General features: G+C 38.8%; 1 protein-coding gene across 2 annotated transcripts in view; it reads left to right on the forward strand.

Moving 5' to 3' along the window:
• LOC308190308 (uncharacterized protein) overlaps window positions 1–18,899 on the forward strand; it is a 373,068-nt gene that overhangs the window by 855 nt on the left and 353,314 nt on the right. The window lies entirely within an intron of this gene.

Consider the following 18,899-nt stretch of genomic DNA (forward strand, 5'->3'; position numbering starts at 1 on the left):
ACATATAATCCATTCAGACTTAATACTTGCACTGTCATGAACCTGGAAAAGGTTGTTCTTTGCTCGGCTTCTACAGGTTCACAGGTTTGCTTAATGTTAGACCTGGGAAGGATTTCTGCTTTCTGCAGCTCTCTGTGATAGAGCTTTTCCTATACAAGCATCCCTGACTGCAGACTGCAGTCTGAGGCGGGACTGAAAGCCCAGAGGCTTTTAAAAGTATGGTTGTGTTTGGGAACTGTGGTTTGAATGTAAACTACAAGCTGGCCATGGAGGCTTGGAAGATATCTCTTCCACTAGGGCTCCAAGCTGAGGCCATTGTATGGGCCTTATTGTGAATATCAGATGCAAAACACAATGGGGAGCTGCTTCTTCTTCTTTGTTTTTGCATGTTGAAGAAAAGACAGAGGAAGCAATATGACTGAACTAATAGTTTCTTGGTCAAAGGATGTACTTACTCAGTTTTCTTTCACCGCTTTCTGCTCTGCCTCAACACACATGGCATCACTGTGGTCCAGAATAACACACTGAAGGAGGGAATTAACTTGTTTTCGCTATATGGAAATTGGGTTGTGACTTCTATTGTGCTTGTAGGAAGGGGAATGAAGCTTATTGTGACATCACTATTAAATTCACTTTTTGCCACTTGTGCCCTTTTTTTATGGATTAATTGCACCTGGTATCAACACAGCTCGGTGAGGGTTATGGAAAGATGAAATTTTATAATTGGAAGTATCCAAAGCTATTTCATCAAAGCAAATCTTGCCAGCCAAACTCCACATGAATGTGGCTTTGTCTAGTTTTTCTCTTTTATATCTGAGACCTTGGAGTCAATGTAATTCATTGTACTCTATGTAAATGAGGATGTACTAAATGACTAGCACGTGGTGTTATCTGCATAGATCTGAGATCTGAGATGAGGTGTCTGGGGGGGAAATGATAGTATCTGGCTGATAACAGCTACCCACCAGGGAACTCCCTGTTCTTCATTTCTATAGAGGAGCAAGTACATTTGTATTATTACATTGCTACCAAGCCACAGGAAGGAATTCCTCTCCCTGCCCTTTTTTTTTAAGGGCACTCGGGCCTTTATCCTTCTTTGAGCCAAGAGCAATTTTTGCAGCAATCTGTCTTCCTGAGGGATTAAGTCGGTGTCAAAGACAGGGTAGGCAGGACTGTTAATTGCAGGCAAATCAGTTGGGGTAAAAAGGCAATTAGAAGAGACATTGTTGGGACTGGTAAATCCCAGGCACAGTTGCATTATACCAAGACTTTCAATACTTTGATTCATGTGTTCAGACCTGGCAAGCTACTCATTTGGTAAAGCCTGCAGTAAAAATGGAATGTATCAGCAATTTATGGTGAAGATGTGGAAAACCTCTCAGGCATCTCATGTTAAATAGCATAATTTCACCTGCTAGTGCACTTGTTCAAGGCAGCTTTGTAGATCTATACCTGGTTAAAAAGGATTATTTTTAAAGATACACACTTTAAACAGTTAACAAGAACTGCTGCATGAGAAAGATGATATAAAGACAGCCTTTCACCTGAGAATACTTCAGAAATAAATAGGCGACTGATTAATCACTTGTTCATCTGAAGGAGAATCTGATGTCTGAAAGGGTAGGTTTTGTTATTAGAATAGGAGTTTTGTAAGTGGTATTCCTGTACTACGAAATTAATTCAGACAGGATTCTATGTAACTCCATTAAAAGCAGCTTTCCTACAGCTATAGAGTTTATATTAGGACTTGGACCTGTGCTTCTCATCACCACATTCTTTAGACATCCTCTAATGTAAAATTTAGAATCTTCTTTAAAATTCAGGAGAGAGCTCTGAAATACAATATATATAGATAGATAAGATCTTTCAGAATACACAAATATTAACTCATATAACCAAAGTAATGAGGCTTTCACATCTCCTAGACCCTTCTCCTTCCTTTTCAGGATTCATAAAGGTATTAACATTTCTTAACTTGATGTGGAAGCTGAAAATAGAATCTCTGTTATGGAGGAACTAATGAAAATAAACTTGCCTGTAAATAGGCTTCTTTTCAAGCTCTGGGGAGTGGTTCCCTCAAACTCAAATATCATAGAATTTAAGCTACCAAGTGCAAACAAAGTGTTGGTGTTGCAATCAGTGTCTCTGTGATTAGAGATCTAGATCTAGTCTGAAGAGATACTAAAGCATTGGAAGGTTCTTCATACCTTACTACTTCATACCTTACACTTCTATTTAAAACAAAGACACAACAAAACAAAGGTAAACGTCATGGCACTCGCAATTGCATCTACCACCTCCTGAATGCAATCCAGGCATACTGTTTAGGACTTAAATAAAAATGGGAAGGGAAAGAAGGGGCAGGGAGAATCATTTGAGAGTTGCTTTCTATGAGACTGAAGAGGAAAAATGTAATTTGACTAGAACATAATTAATCTAAAAGTATGCAGAACAGATTTCTCAAACAGGAGCTTCAGTTCCAAGCCCCTTTCATTGTCTGATTCTTGGTACAGTTTGAACAAGACATTAGCATGATACGTCTTTCCTTTTATACAAAGTGGTAGAGAATAATGAAGAGATTTGTGAAGAGCCTGTAACACTTTGTCTTCAAATTAAGTAACAACAAACAAACATTGAGAATGAAGCTTAAGAGATTTCTGAACATTACCTGCCCTGAACTCTGCAAGAGGTGTTCACACCCCCTCCATTTGAAGTATTGTTGCAGATGACATAGTATCTCTAACCTGGGTTGTGGCATTTACACTCCGTCTGTTTTGCCATGCCCTTTCTTGCACTTCCACAACCTATACTGTAGTCAGAAGAGTGGCTGCAGCTTGCTCAGTTGCACCTGAGCTAGTTTGGAAGAAGCCAAACTAGCTTAAGAAATAGTGTGGCAACATGAAGCATCTTTAGCTTCCAGAAAGCTTTTTACCCAGATTTCCACATGAACTCTGCTGTAGTTGAAGTGTTGCTGTTGCTTGTGGGTGTGATTTCATGCTTGGCTAACACTGATGGAAGGCCATTCTCCTACCAAGAAAAATGTAAAACAGTCCCATTCTTTTTCTTGAGTAGTGATTGTACAGATGACTGCTGAATTGAATCCACTTCCTGATCCAGTTGAGAGATAGTTATGAGGCTTAATTGGCATCAGGGAGGGTGGGTTGTACCTTCTCACTGCACCTCGGACTTAAAGCATCAGTGCAACAATACCCTGAGCTGGTTTCAAGCTGACTCAGGCAAGCCTACACAGAGTGTAGTTACAACTTTGGTCTCTGTGTCTGCAAACCTAAGTGTTAGGGCTATCACGACAAGGCAAGAATAAAAATCCAACTCAAGTAGTGTTAATGATTCTGGTCTGTGTTGTTTCCACAATCAACTTGATATAGGTTAAAATTTTGCCTTGAATGAAATCCAGAGCTTAATATATGATGTACCTAGGAATGATATATAGAAGACAAAGGGTGATACAGGTGATTTTGAAAAATCTACTGCAACCATTGTAGAAGTTACTATGTGCAGCTGCCCTTTTTGCCCTTCTGTAAGAGCTCCCCATATCCAAATCGGAGCTGGCAAAGGTAATGTGTACCTGCACCAAAGCTGCCTCAAACCACAGCCTGGTGGTGTAGCTCTGACTCAAGTTTGCAAGCAGATTTAGCTGCTGCTGCTGCTAAATTGGGTCCCATCATCATCTGTTTGTCCTGTCCTCTTACAAAAGACTGGTAAGGAAAGCTGAAGGGGACATTTATTTTCTTCTGAACAGTCCAGCTTTACACTGGTAACAGCTGCAGACTTTGGTGGCTGAGGTGGGGATGCATATCTTGTGCAGCTGCCCCAGTTGCAAGGTGATCGCCATAGGTGGGGGAAAATGTTGGATGATGGGAGATTTCCCCCATTAGCTGGCCAGTTAAACCTGCCAAAGAAAAGGAGCTGGAGCTCTGGAGTATCAGACTATGCAGTCAGTGTACTACTGATTATGGTGTAGGTAGGCATTCCTATCTGTGAAGGCTGCGTTAGGAAGGCAACATTTGGCAGGGATGTAGACTAAATATATTGTGCAAGAGGCAAAAGTTCAGTAAAGGTTTGTTTGTGGCACCTCTAGTTGTCTCTGAAGCCCCACAGCAGCTGGTGCAAGGAGCAGACTCCTCTCAAGTTGCCAGTGCCAAAATGCCTAACCCCTCCAGCATGTAATGCTGAGAAAGAGGGAATTCTGAAAGTGGCCATTCACACATCAACTCGGGCTAAGAGGTTTCAGGATGATAATCTGGGACCCCATAGCCCAGATATTTCCAAATTTCCTTCATTTTGGAGTTCTTTTCCTTCAAGGCCTCGAGGAAAGACTACCAGCTTGAGTAATCTGCTCTGCTGCTTGTGGATAACATGGTCAGACGCTATGAGTCACACCAAAGTGGCATGGGTTGATGCTATCAGGCAAGGTTCAGATGGGAAACTTAATCCTTCTCTTTATTATCCTTTTTACAGTAGTATTAAAAGCTCTAGTAACATTTCCTGTTGGTACACACTGTCGGGATACGTGGTGTATAAGCTCTTGTTAACTAACAACAGAAAACCTGTAGTTTCCATGCATTAGAATGAACAGGTTTCTGTGGTCAGGGTTAAGAAAGCCAGTGACAGTGTTTGTGTACCTCTGTGCTTCAACAAAATAGTTCTTTTTATTGGTATTTAATCTCATATCAGAACATGACTAAATTGTTTTCGTGTAAGAAAAGGAGCAGTCAAAATCTTATACCTAGAAAACCCTTCTGAACTGAAGACAGGGGAAATGGCCCAGCCTGATTTCTTAGCCTTATGGTCTTTTTTTCTGACAATGGAAATAATGCACAAAAGCAGGTTTTGCAGATAAAAAAAATTAAACAACACAAAAAAAATGGTATTCAGTCCAGTTTATTTTAGGAATAACTATAAAGGCCAAGTTATTCTCCTGTAGGGATACCATTCTGACAGAAAATAACTTCTACTTTTCCCAACATCCATAAATATTTAAGTTTTATAGAATGAAATATTAACAAAAGAAGGAAAAAAAAAAGATACTAACTTTTTTTTTTCATTTTCACTTCTCATCTAAATATTTCAATCACTCTATTAAAACAATTATTATTGTGCCTTCATGATAAGTATTTTATGTATCCTTATGTAGCATGTGTAGGGGTAAGAACCTTAAACTGAGCAGGTTTTGTTCTACCTTGCTGGAATCATTTATGATCAAGGACTGCTGCTGAACAGCCTGGCAAGGGTCAGTGCATGACTGACTGCCAGATCTGGCAGTCCCTAGAGATACGTTATGTACTACTTTAGGCTATAACTTCTTCCCTTTAAACTTATTTGTACAAGAGTTGCATGGTGTCTACTACATCACATAGCTGTGCCCATGCATGGTTTACAGTCTCCTTGGCCTTCCCTGCCTGGCAGCACAAGGGGTGAATGCAATTCTGGGTAATCTTGACCTGAAAATTAGGAAATAATTTTTTTACGGATGGTGCAGTCACTCTATCCAATGACTGTGAAAAGTATGTAAAATGCATATATTGTTTGAGGAATAAAGGTTGGCCAACAGCCTGACTTCTTCTGGTTGACTGTCTGACAATAAATGTACGGAATTGGTCTCCTCTTCTAGCTCTAGTAAACCTTGCATTTTGTTTTATTTATTTTTTGAATGAGAGGATATTTTCACCCGGACTGTTCAAAAACGGTGTTTGTAGAAAAGCACTCTCCTGAAAAACATGCACACATGCACACGGGTATTAACTACTTATCTTTTAATTGACAGGCAAATCCCTGCCCTGGTGCATTAAATGCAAGAACTGCAAAGTTCCCTAAATAAAGTACCTGCAACTTCATTTCCTTTGAAAGAAATTTGAATCTGCCAGAATAAGACAAACATTCTCCCGGATTACATAATGAGTGAGGTGCGTCAGGAATTTGTGGAGGAGCTGTAACCTCTGCGCAGCCTAGGTGGGAGCCTGGTACTTGGAGGCTCAGCCCAGAGCCATCTTGACCCTCAGCAGAAGCAGTGTGTGGGGTGCCAGGTTGGATATGATTGGGTTTACAATTTTGGATTTTAAGTGTTTCTTTTGCACCTGGATTCTTTATTGGATTCAGACTAATAGCTCTAAAGGTTTTTTTTTTTTTTTAAGAAGTATTTTGGAAGTTAAGATGATAGCTATACTTGTAGCTTAATTTAAACAAATATAAATTTGTTATGCTAAAAGTCTTTCTCACGTTTTTCAGTTCAGAATTCAAACTGGTGTCTTTTAGATCTTATCAGCAGTGTAAGGATAAAGTTTTTAACTGACACTTCAAAACCACTGAAATTCCAATTGTCTTAGTTCCCTTTATGATACAAATAGAATTGCATTTTTTCCTGATTTCTCGTAGAAATGCTGTACTTCCACAGACAAACTAATTTTAAGGCTCTCCAAGATAAGTTTTTTTTTTTTAATCTATCTATCTATCTATCTATATCCTTGTTATTAAACTATATTTATTTTCTGCCTGAAGTACTTTTGTAGTGCTATTCCCTTAATGTTACAGACTGCAAGTAGCTGCAGGGAAATCAGATACACTTTAAAATCCATTCATGAATTATTTTGTCACATCCATGACAGGAATAACCTGACAAGTAGTGGCAATTTGTTTGTCAAATGGAATCCAGAATGAGGCTTTTTATATGAGCATGATAAACAGTTAAAGACTGAGCAGTTATCCCTAAAGATCTTCTATTTCCACAATATGCAGGTTTAATAGCAATCCTCACATTTCAGGGCTTTGTGTGCTGAGTATCATCTCTTTAATTAAAGAAACCCATGTTCATCTTCTTCTGTGTTCCTCACCCGGCACGTCAGGTGTCTGGTTACCAAGTGCTAGTTGTCTTCCTGCACTGTTAAGGTGTTGAAGAAAGTGATAACTGAACTCTAATGGGGAAGAACGACTAAGTCCTATGTTTTAAACTTTACATAATTTATTTTTTTTCTTTTTTTTTTTTTTTTCTAATTGCTTTTCCCATTACAAGGAGGAGGATCTGAGGATTGTGATATAAGAAAGTACTTTAGACTGAAGAATAATGAAGTGCTTAAAGACAGATCTCTCCTGATGCAATCAGTGCTAAGGAATTTGTTTGTAGCACCTGCAGGATGAACTATAGCTCTATTGCACTGGAACAGGGTGGAGCTATCCTGATGAAACTGGGAGCAAACGGCAGTGATGTAACACCCAGGGACTACGTGCCGTGCCTCAGAAATGCTCTCTGGCTCTACCAGTGCTAGAGAGATTTCTCACAGTAATCCTACTGGAAAACATAAAGTTGAATGTATCTGAACTATTGTGTGAAGTGTGTTCTGTGAGAAAATGAAACAAAATTTGAAAGTTGTTGCAAACCAGGGGGCGTTCTCAAGTTGGTCATATTGCAACATATTGCAAGTACTTTGCACAGATCTAAGTCTTTAAGAAAGGCACAGAGTGATGGAGACTTATGTCCTCAATCCAGGCTGCAATTTCATGCAAGAGAATGACAAAATAGATGACAAAAGTAGTTTAAGCAAGTTCCTGGCCAACATCACCTATTGGTTCCCTAACCCCCATGTGTATTTCTTTCTCTGTGAATTGTACTAATGCATCTGATCATGGATTTTTTCTGCGGACTGGGTCCATCAGCATACCTGCCCAAGGGTTGGGGAGGAATGCTGAGGCCCTGGGTGGGGAGGAGCAGGGGGCAGCTCCGTGCTCCAGCTGGGCTACTGACCCTGGCATTGGGTGTGAAATGCATAAAACTTCTGTTTGCAGACCAGCAGCATTTGAATTGCAGCTGGGGTAAATTCTATGGTGATGCTGAAAATGGCTGTGCTATGTAGACTTGGGTTTGTTGAGGATTTGGCCCATTGATTCCTCTTGTCTGTTTATCTCCTATGAAAACAGCATGTGCTGGGCATATGGAGGCAGCTGGTGCCTCTCTTCTAAGCAATTTACTGCTTCATAGGACAAATGGGAAAAAAAAAAGTCATCTGATTCGTCTCCTAGCCTTCCATTCTGTATTCAGTCTGCTCTTCAGTTTTGTGCCCCCTGGACAATTTGAGCATTGAGGATGTTTATTTCAAAAGGCTTTTCAGGTGCAAAAGAATGATTTTAAGTAAATGTGACTCAGTGAAGGGAGCCTCATTCTGGTCCGCTTGAAAGCAAGCAAAACGATGATGCTTTGAGAAATGTTTCTCTTGGCTATAGAAGTGGGGAGATGGGAAAAATACTTGGCTAGTGTAGGTAACACCTGCATTATAGCTGCTGATGTATACATGGATCTTGCACATGCTCATACATCAAAGCAGCACTGGAAATGCTGAAGCATAACTAATTTTAACTGAAAGAGGTGGCCTTATTTCCAGTGTAATTTCTACTCTAGCAGATTACCTTCCTGCCTGTCATGCAAACAGGGCTCCATGTAAAAGGCTTTTGTTGGATGAATGTGTGTGGCTCTCTAAATGTTTTAGAAGCAAATCTCCAGGAAACATCTTGTAAGTGAACATCTATTTAATATTTTCTAGGGAGACTGTGTTGCAGGTGTATGCACTACAGCTCCTGATATTGTATACATAAGGAAAAAGACTGCAACCCTTTCTGATAGTTTACTGTAAGTGTGGGGAGATGATATGCACATTAAACCCATTCAGTGACTCTCACTGAAAGGGTCATCCTTGCTTCTTCTCCTTTCTTCTGCTCATCCCCTGCTCTGAGCCATAAGGACCCATCTTCTCACCCTGATTTGCCCTGGCCGCGACACTCACCAAACGGGTTGGCACTTGAATTAACTAATGTGAATTTCACAATAAAAAAAAAACTTTTTTAATGTTTTTTTTTTTTTTCTTCTGTAGATTAATGAGTTGAAACTCTTTGTTGGCTCGGTATATTTGTTTCAGAACAGCTGCAAGGAAATGCAAGGAAACCATGGGATTGTGCAGCTGGAAGTAAGGGGAAGAAGATGCGCAGGGAGGACATCCTTCTTTCTGCAGCCTAGAGATGTTAGTGTTGTTGAGTCCAGTACTGTCTAACTGCCATATGATGTCCTAGGACAAAAATAACTGAGTAAAGCTAGTTTTTATTTGGTTCATAGCTTAGTTTCAGCTCCAGACAGAAAAAAGCAAGGAGATCATAGAAGGATCACCTATTTATCTCTTGCTTCATGGGTTTAATTTCTTTGCTGTTTATAATCCAGCCTCTGCCTTACAAATAGCATATGGTAGTTGCTACAGAAAGTATTGGAAAATATATTTCATGTAAATTGAATTTGTTTCAGCAGTAATCATAGTGATCAGATTAGCTTTCAGTAGACATTTTCTTTTCTTTTTGATTAAAACTTTGCCAAGAAAATACAGGAAATGGGTTGTGAAAATTGTTGTCAATATACCTTGACATGCAAGTGTTTGCACAAACCAATATATGCACAAATACTTGGTCTAAAGTTGTTCCAGTCACATTCCTGAAAGCTTTTTGAACTTGAAAGTCATGCCATCAGGGAACAGAAAAAAATCTACTTCTCTCTTGTGGTCATTTGGTAGCTAATATAAAAAAATAATATTCATGATGAATATTTAGTGAATAATCTACTAGCTGAAACATGCTTGTAATTATTAAAAGATTGGCTTAAGGAAAAGGATGGAAACAGCAGAAGGCTTGTAAATAAGCCTGAACTCTGCAAAGATTCCTGGCTTGGACAAATCAGTGTCGCTTCATGTGTCCAAAGGGAGCTAAGCCAGTGTATGTCAATTCAATATCTTGTTTTCACTGGGCTTTAATATTTGACCAGCTGTAGCTCTAATAATCATATAACTCATTAATATTTTTATGACATATAACATATTCAAATGGCATTTGAGCAGTTTGGTAAATAGCAAATTAATGTAAGGAATTCAAATTGTTTTTGCAGAATTCATATACATTAGGGAAAGGAAAAGAATTTCCACAAAGTTTGGATTTTAAGCCTTGCCCAGCAATATTTGGTAGCCTGCATTTTGCTTAACTGTACAGACTCATTTGACCCTCCAGTCAAACCATTCTAATATAGTCTTTGGGGGTTCCCACTAAATAAACATGATCTTTTTTTCCCTCAACCCAAAAAGGTCTGTCTGAGATCGTTCACATGCTTTTCATCTGTCCTTTGTTCCCATTGAAAAAGTAAAATCAGGTTACAGCTTTGGACAGATCAGGGTTATGAAAGCATTGAGATTGACACGGAGCTTTGTTAGTTGATGTGCTTAAGGTGAAGAAGGTATTAGGTAGTGGAGGGTGGGGAGGGAGTTTCCTTGATCAGCCTGGTTTCATCTGAAGCCTACAGAGAAGTAATAAATACAGGTCAGTCTGATCTTAATCTCTAATAGTTTCTGTCTTGCCATCAGCTGCTTTATAACATGGCACGATCATTTCAGTAGGGGTCTCTGAGACTCGTTCTCTGTTGGATTTACTAATAGCAGTGAAAGATATTTTTCTTTCTCCCAGGAAAATTTAACAGAGCAGAAAGGAGAGCACACAAACAGTGTCTGCAGTGCCGTGGGTCACAGCCCGGCTGATGTCTGTAGGCTGCTGCTGAAGGCAGCATTGCAGCAACGTAAAAGGTTGTGAACAGAGATCCATGCACATGTCCTGTTCTGTCTATTCCACTGAGTGAGCAATATGCTCTGGAGAACATTCAAGGCCATTTTCCATCATGTTCTTCCCCTCCAGTTATTGTCTCAGATTACAAGTATCAATTTAAGGCCTAACAGAAGAGACTTCAAGCAACATTTAATAACTCTGGGGGTCCCAAATTAACCACAAAATAAAAATGAAATATAACTTGAGACGTAGTCTCACAAAGAACTGATATGTTGGCAAACGCTCAGGTGAAAAACTGCCATTTTGTTCTTCTCAGCACATGGCTCCTCTCCTTCACTGGCACTATTCTCAAAGGTTCTGTGGCAGTGAAGATGTAAATCATAGCACATGTGTGATTAAGGTTTTATTGTTTGTGAGTTTTAACATTTTTTTCCCAGGTAATCATCTGCTTTTCTGTGGAGAAGAAAGAGGAAAAAAGTTTCAAATACTGGCTTAATTTCAGCATTGGATAGTTTTTATTATCATTTTTATTTATTTATTATTATTATTTATGCATAACTCCCCTAGGGCTTTGTCCATTACAAGAATATATTGCAAACAATGAGTACTTTTTAATTTTTTTTTAAATAGCATTTTTATATGAAATAGAAGTACCTGCGCTTATAGCCATTGAGCAAAACAAAAAGGTTATGAACTTGGGTTTGAGGGCAGAAAGTTTCCAGGGAGACCTGAAGCAAGTTTAATGCTGTTAATGGGGATACTAGAAGGTACTTGGCCCTTTGAGGCAGTTAAATTTAGTGCTGCTGAGACAGGAAGGCATCTTAAATTGGCTTTTCCTCGTGCTCTGATTCCTCTGGTTCCTCATTAATGATGCAGCCTTATTTGCAATCCTAGCTGGTTTCTCATGCCACGCTTGTGTGCTTGCTGTGCGTGTACCTCTGGCTATCAGTACTCCAATGGTGCTGGAGGCATGCTAATCTCTCCTCACCAATAATAACTCTCTTTATAAGATTGCTCTCTAGTTGAAATAGTAGCCCTTGGGTTTCTGCTGAAGAAATCTTACAAAGTAGTTCATTGGATTCTGTTAATTAGTGTGGCTTGAAAATAAAAAAAAGTGCAAACTGTTCAGCAATAAAAATGAAAGATGCACAGCTGTGAGGACTAGGACTGATAAGGATATGATGGCTGTGTTTGCTTTGCATTTTCAGTCGTATAAATAGCTTTGAGCTGGAAAGATGGAGTTCAGGAGCAGCTGGCTGTGTGTGAGCCCAGACCTTCTGAGGTTAAGGGAATGCATTAAGCCCTCTGGTAAACTAGTCACGTGCATGAATATAGGTGCATTTAGCAAAATCCAGCCAGCTTTGCCTTCCTCCCCCCAGAGCGTATCTGTAGGTAAGAACCCTGCTCTGCTCAAAAATGAGGGTTAACAGCCAGCCTGAGGGATGAGTAATATTATAAATTGTCTGTCTTTCAGACAAAAGCATGTGGTATACCTGCTGCTTTTTGTACCTGCTCTATATGAGTAATGGAGTTCTTAGGCCTCACTCCTTTTTTCAAGAAAAGTGCATTTTAAAAATATTTTCTTGATTAGTGGAGTCACATGTTATACCTTCTGTATTGGGAGAGTGCTTGATAAAGTAGAAAGGTTTGTCAAAAAACTGTTCCAGAGATTCAGTAAAAATTGTTTAAAATCAAAATGATGCAAGAAAAATGTGTCTCCACTGAGGCTGGCCATGGGTGGAAGCATATTTAAACTTTGCACTCAGAAGATGGATTTTCTAGAAACATAATCTTCGTAAAATTCTCTCTCTTTTTCTTTACTATTTTTTTTCTTCCCCTTATGTTGCCCTACTGCTTTCCTTTAACTAACCTCGCCTAATCTCATAAGAGTAGCTCCCTTGTGTGGGTGTAACCAGAGCAAAGACCTGCCTGAGTGATTGTCTTGTTTTTAGCAAGTGAATGATACCTGTGCAGTATAAATGAATTTCTGTTCATATTGAACATTCTTTGTATTACAGGATAATTGCTGAAATGGTTATACAGTGTGGATCCTATCTGATGAAACACTTGCTACTGCAGTCAGGTTGGTTTCTTGGGGAACAAGTAAAAGTCGTCTTCTTTCCTTTCTTCCTCTGCCTCATTCCCTCTGAGTTTTAGAGGAGGAATTTATAAAGATCAAGAAGTGAATAATTTATGGGATAAAAGTAGCTATGAGCAGCTTCAGGCTGGATTCAGCTTCAGCACAAACCCCAGGTGCTGTTGTATAACACTCAGTGTTGCAGTGAGTTAAGATCTTGCTGTGCCATGGAGCACGACTCAGACCAGAGTAGCAATGAGTTTGGTACGTGCACAGCTGATGCAGCCTGCTCAGTGACTGGGGGAGATCGAGCTAAACATGCCTGCCCAAATGTTGTGTGCTTAGAGAGTCCACCTCCATCTAATCTTCTTATGAGACAAAACCAGTTGTCTTAGTAGGGGATGTTTTTTGTGACACTTTTTTGTTACAGCTGGATTTGGGTCACAGGAGCCTTGCTCCTGCCTAAAGTTGAGTGGTTTCCTTAGGAGTCATTTAAAGAGTCTATAGGTACTTGGTGGGATAAACTCACAACTCATTTCAGGGGTTCTCAGGTTAGGGTCTCCCGTATGCTACTCTCTCTCCACCAAAGAAAAGAAGAAAAAGTGTTATTACAGATCATTTAAATCACCAGAAAAAAAAAAAAAGTTTAGAAAAGTGATCAGAATGTGCTTGAAGTTATGAAAAATCACTAGTGAAGCACTGAGTATATTCTAAAAATATACATCTCTTCTTTGTGAAAGAAAGCAGTAATATCAGCTTGTAAAAAATCCAGAGTAACTGAAAATTATTTCCATTAAAAAGATGTTTTTTAACAGGAAAACAAAACAAAAACAAACAAAAACAAAAGACTGATTTTCCTTCTGTCTTGTTGCATGTCTGCCTGAATGCTAATGCTGGCAGAAGGGAAGGGATAGGCAGAGGTATGAAGAGCCAAGTGAACAAGGGTGCGACCACTGTTTTTTTGGCATCAACCCACAAAAAACCACAACCCGTTCATTTAAAATAGTTTTGAGACTGAAGATATAGTTTTAGGATAGTACTAAGGAGAAGTAACCATAGGCTGCAGCTAAAAGAGGCAGTCCTGCTTCAGGGCTCATTCCTTCTGTGCTGTGGACTCAGCTGCTTCCCTTACCCCAGTGCTCAGCTGACCCTACCACAGACCTGTTCAGGCATCTCACTCAGCAAAGGCTATTTTCTCATCTATGAGAAAATGAACAGTCTTTGGCATTGATTTCCTGTGCATTATAGGTGCAGAGCAAAGCAGGGAGTATGAACACACAGCAGAGGACACATGCTTTAGTTTTGGACAGCAGAAGGCTGTGAGTGACTTAGATGTAGAATAAAATGGAGACGGGCTAGCTCTGTGGAGAAGTCAAAGCAAGAATTGGAATTTAGGTATCTACTTGCTGTTAAACAACCTAGCTGTTGAACTATTGGCTAATTTGAAGAAGGAGTTGGTATGCATGTGGGTGACAACTAGAATAAAAAAAAAATAACCTTCAGTTTTAATTTTTTTTTTAAATAAAGATTATATCTGTTATATAAAATGTCACTGTTAAGTGGTTATGGTGCTTTATTATCCATATCCTTCCTTCTTGATACATAGCTTCTTTTTATGGACTTGTGTTTCTGAAAGCTACACATGTAGGACTTAGAAGATGCTCATACACATTATTTGATAATTAATATAATTATTCATTATTATACACTCTAATCACAGGTTGATTTATATTCCTAAGAGTTTCCTAGCTATCCCTTTAGCTACAATAATTAAAATGGAAAAGATGTTAGATCTATAGTACATGGTGGATTTGAGCAATTTGGCTATTTTTATAGCTTCTAAACATGAAAACATCAGGGAGTTCTTCATATGAGTGTTGCCCTAGAATTTCTTTGCACAGACTTCTTGTTTTGACTTGTTTTGTACAGTAGAGTTTTTTTTTTTCTTCTTTTTTTTCTTTTTCTGGACATTTGGTCTTCAGCATGTAGTGTAATGTTTTCTCTTTAGTGATTATTAGCACCTTTTTACATTCCATCTAAGTTAGCTGAACTAACAGATGGACAATTTTGTCCATTTTAATTGTCTCTAATTTAGACTAAGTTTGGTTGCTGGCCAAGTATTCATCACCTGTGGATCAGACTTGGCAGCCCTTTTGTTACTCAGCCAGATATATTTTTCCTTTCGAAAGGCCACTCCAAAGTGCAGCTGAAAAGAAAATAAAGCACATTACTGGATCTCAAATAACAAAGAACTGCTGAACACATCATTTCTCTTGTTTTGGTCCTTTTAGGGGTTATTATGCAGTGCTTGTATTGGCATAGCTGCCAAAGACTAGGACATAAACAATTAGCTGGAAATCATCTTTTTTTTTTTTTTTTCTTTTCTTTTTTTCTTTCCTTCCCTGCGTACAGGAAGGTCGGCACAGAACATCCAGTTCTGTTAGGATGGACTTCTGCTTTGCTTATTGTTCTTCATTTTCTTAAATGATAGTAATTAGTATGTTATAGGGTAGTAACAGTCATATGAAACAAACATTGACGTAATACAAAAAGTCATCTTGTGCTGTTAATTGTAAAGTGCACTGGATTAGGTCCAACTCTGCTGTTGGGGGAGGGGAGGAATATTTTATGGACGTAAGCCACATCTCTGGAAAGCAAGATGCCCCATATAGCTGTTCTAGCCAACACTTCCTGGACTTCCCGCAGGCAGTATTGAACAAATCTTCCATCCAGGAACAGGTTTTATAGGGCAGCTTTTTTATAAGCCAGTATGCTGCACCTCAGTAACTTTGGTTGCTGTACCCCATTCCTTTTCCAAGTAGGGCGCACCTGGAAAAATTGATTATGCTCCTGAGCCAAACCCTTTCTACCCATCACCAGACCTTTGATTTGCCCCCGCTGGTTCAAGCCTCACAACCACTCTTTCATTACACTCTTGTGACCCATTGTACCTTTTTGGAGCCTAACTTTCCCTGGCCTGGCAGAAGCACTTCCATTGCCTGCCCAGCTTGGGGGTGGCTTGCTCGTCTTTGCCTTGCCTGCTTCTGACAACATAAAGCTTTTTAATCATCTCCAAAACAGGCTCCCCAACACTCTGTGTTCCCAGAATCACATTGAAGTTGGAGCCCAACCTTTCCCTCAAAGAACGATTACTGCTACCACAGGGTCCAGTCAGTTGTGTCTGTCTGAATTTTGAAAGCTGCCAAGGATGGAGATTTTATAGTCCCTCTGAGTAACCTGTCCAGTGTTGATAGACCCTCTTAGTAAATAACTATTTTCCTAGTATTCAATCTGCAGCTTGTAGCTCTTGTCCCTGTTCAGGTTGTTTAGCACAAGCCACACAACACACAAAAGTTTGACTTTGTCATCATCTGTAACTGCCCTTCAAGCAGTTGTAGAAGCTCAATATGGAGCCAGTGGTAATAGCTCTTTATGAAGCATTCTAAAGAGCAGCTAACCTTATCTATAAGATGTCTATATTTCAGCTGTGACATGCTCTTACCTTGACTAATGAGAATTGCTTTTTTTCCAAGGTGGTTTGTCTCCACTATCTCTAGATAGCTTGCAGCCAAGCAGTGACTTTGGACCATTCAGGACCTGTCTTTAATATGGAAAACAAAGATTTCAGGTTCTGAGGACTTTAGTCAAGAATCTCTAGGGATAAAAATCTTTGACAAATATGGTTTCTTTCACAAAAAGATCCTGGGGCAGGTACAACTATTTTGTCAAAACTCTAGTTTTTACAGATGTAGTTTATTTTCCAGGAAAGAAGCCTTGAAACAGCAGGGTTAGGCACCACGCAAAGCAGCCTGAGCCAGGATATGGGTTTCTGGCATTAGCAACATTCACACTGAGATGCTTTCTTGGAGATTTACAACATCACTGAAAGTGGTTTTACAATAGTCTCAGTCTCAAGATTTGTAAACCCTTTCTTTTACTAACTTGTGCATTTCCTCTCACCAAGAAATGGCCACTTTTTGAAAGGGCACACCTTGCTTTGCTGTAGTTCCTCTGCCAGTGGGGTCAATGAGCTGGATCATCAGGGAAACAAGCAAGGTACTTTCAGTGCTGTCCTGAAGCTCTTCCGTTACAGAAGCACCAATATGTACTAACTGTCATAAAAACCCATTGTAACTTAAAAAGCTCCTCTGATTAGTCAATCTTTTCTCCATTTACCCTGGAAGATGGAATTAGCCACAATGGAAGAGAGAGTCTGAAATGGGTCTGTTATTTACAGTGCATTCAGCCTTCTTTTATGTCTGAAAAGCTTTCTATTTAGTTTTTATATGCTTAAAATAAAAGACGGAGGAAGCTGCCAGGGGAACGAGCCCAGGATTTTGGGTAACTGCTTTTAGCAACATGAAATACTTTTTAAGCAAGGCTACTGGATGTTTAAGTCTTGCTGGAACAAACCCAATTTTAAAAGACATTTCTAAGCTCTTTAATAGCCTACCCTTTCCCCAGATTCCTGTTTTCACACCTCCTTATTGACATAAAGATATGGCTGGGGTCAGTAGCAATTTGGGAAAGAAAGCAGAACAAATTTCCTTATTGCCATGTGATAGTACATCTGTCGTTTCAATTTAAGCCAGCATCTGAAGCTACTGCATTCATAGACATTTGGCCAGATTCCTGTACTGACTAGGACTGAATGTGTTTGAGAAGAAAAAATAAATCACTATTGAGTTATTTGCTTCTAGGGAACCATGTGTTGTAACATTGTTCACTTGGGTATAACCTCAGCAGGGAAAAGGAGACTAGAATCAGGCTTTCCATATTAAAAATCAAGTAAATCCAACTGAGGACATGAAATATAACAGAGGCATAGCAGGGTATTCTGTTTCAATAACCTGTGTGGGATTATTTACCAATTCCACATAATCTGGTTTAATAATTCTGTTGTTGTTATTGGTTGTTTTTGATTAAGCCAAGAAATAATAAAGCATAATAAGTGAAGTAGTTTAGAATAAGTAGAGATGCAATGCTGAAAAACGCCATGAAGGGTTAGTCCTCCAGTTTATTAGATTTCCCTGTAAGGATTTGGGCTGGTGTCCTTTTTAGAGCTATTGGCCAGGTCAGGGACATACCATGGCTTGTGAGGATCAATACAACATCAACATCATTCCAGGGAGTCATTAAATGGCATAACTGTCTGAATCTTAAATGTCAGATGATAAAAATGGCAAAATCTGCTAACAGGAACATTTCTAAAGGTACAAAATGGTACATGAAAGAAACTGTCATGTCAGAAGGTGTTAAATCATACAGTGGTCCACTGCCATCTTTCACTGTGACATCCTTTCAGTTTAATCTTCATTTAGGCATTTTTTTTTCCCTACAGTCTATACTTATAGCGCAGCTAGAATAGACTTGTGCAAATCTGAGCGTTTTGGTAGGGCTCTCTGCAGGCACAGCTTGATGTGTGTACAGTCAGTGGCAGAGATCATGGGATTTTATCCTTTTCACTTATCTCCTCACTGTGCATTTTGTATTCAGTTGTTTCACCGTATCTAAAGGTATTTTATAAGTTATCAGGATAAACAACATAACTAAGGAGACCTTCAGTTAATTCAGTGATTTTTTTTCCATTTGCTATTAGTGCTATAACATTTTCTGTATTTTGTATAGTCTTCTATACAGAGATAACCATAGCTTTTATTTTGTTTTATTTCATTTTATTTTTAATTTTAATTTTATTTTATTTTACTTTATTTTATTTTATTTTATTTTTTGAATGGGAAAGCCATATAGATCGTCGTTATTTTTGTTGATGCCACATAAGAAGTCTTGAGATAGTTGCCAAAATCTGAAGCCTTCTTGTTTCTTTCTTTTTTTTTCTTTTTTTTTTAATTTTTGGTTTGTTGTTATTCTTAGTTTCCGAGTTATTATTTGTGTTTTAGTTTCTGAGGTTTTAATAGATCAAATCCCCAGTCTTTTCTTTGCAGCCAAGTAAATAATTATGGATCTCTTTAAAACAAAAGCCGAGCTTTTCATATTTTCTCATCTGCTCAGGAGCTGGCATTCTAATGAAAATGTCAGATACTGAAACTTTCAATGGCACTTTCATATTTGTCTGTACTCAATTTCACTTTATTTTTTATTTTTTTTAAAAAAAACAACTCTTGTGAGGTATGTATTAATTTTGATTTAAATGTGAACAAATTAAGCCTATCCACAGGAGAATTACATATGATATATAATTGAATGTAATTTTGACAAATAATCCTTT

This window comes from Anser brachyrhynchus (assembly GCF_964034855.1).
Source record: "Anser brachyrhynchus genome assembly, chromosome: 2".
Taxonomy (NCBI): domain Eukaryota; kingdom Metazoa; phylum Chordata; class Aves; order Anseriformes; family Anatidae; genus Anser; species Anser brachyrhynchus.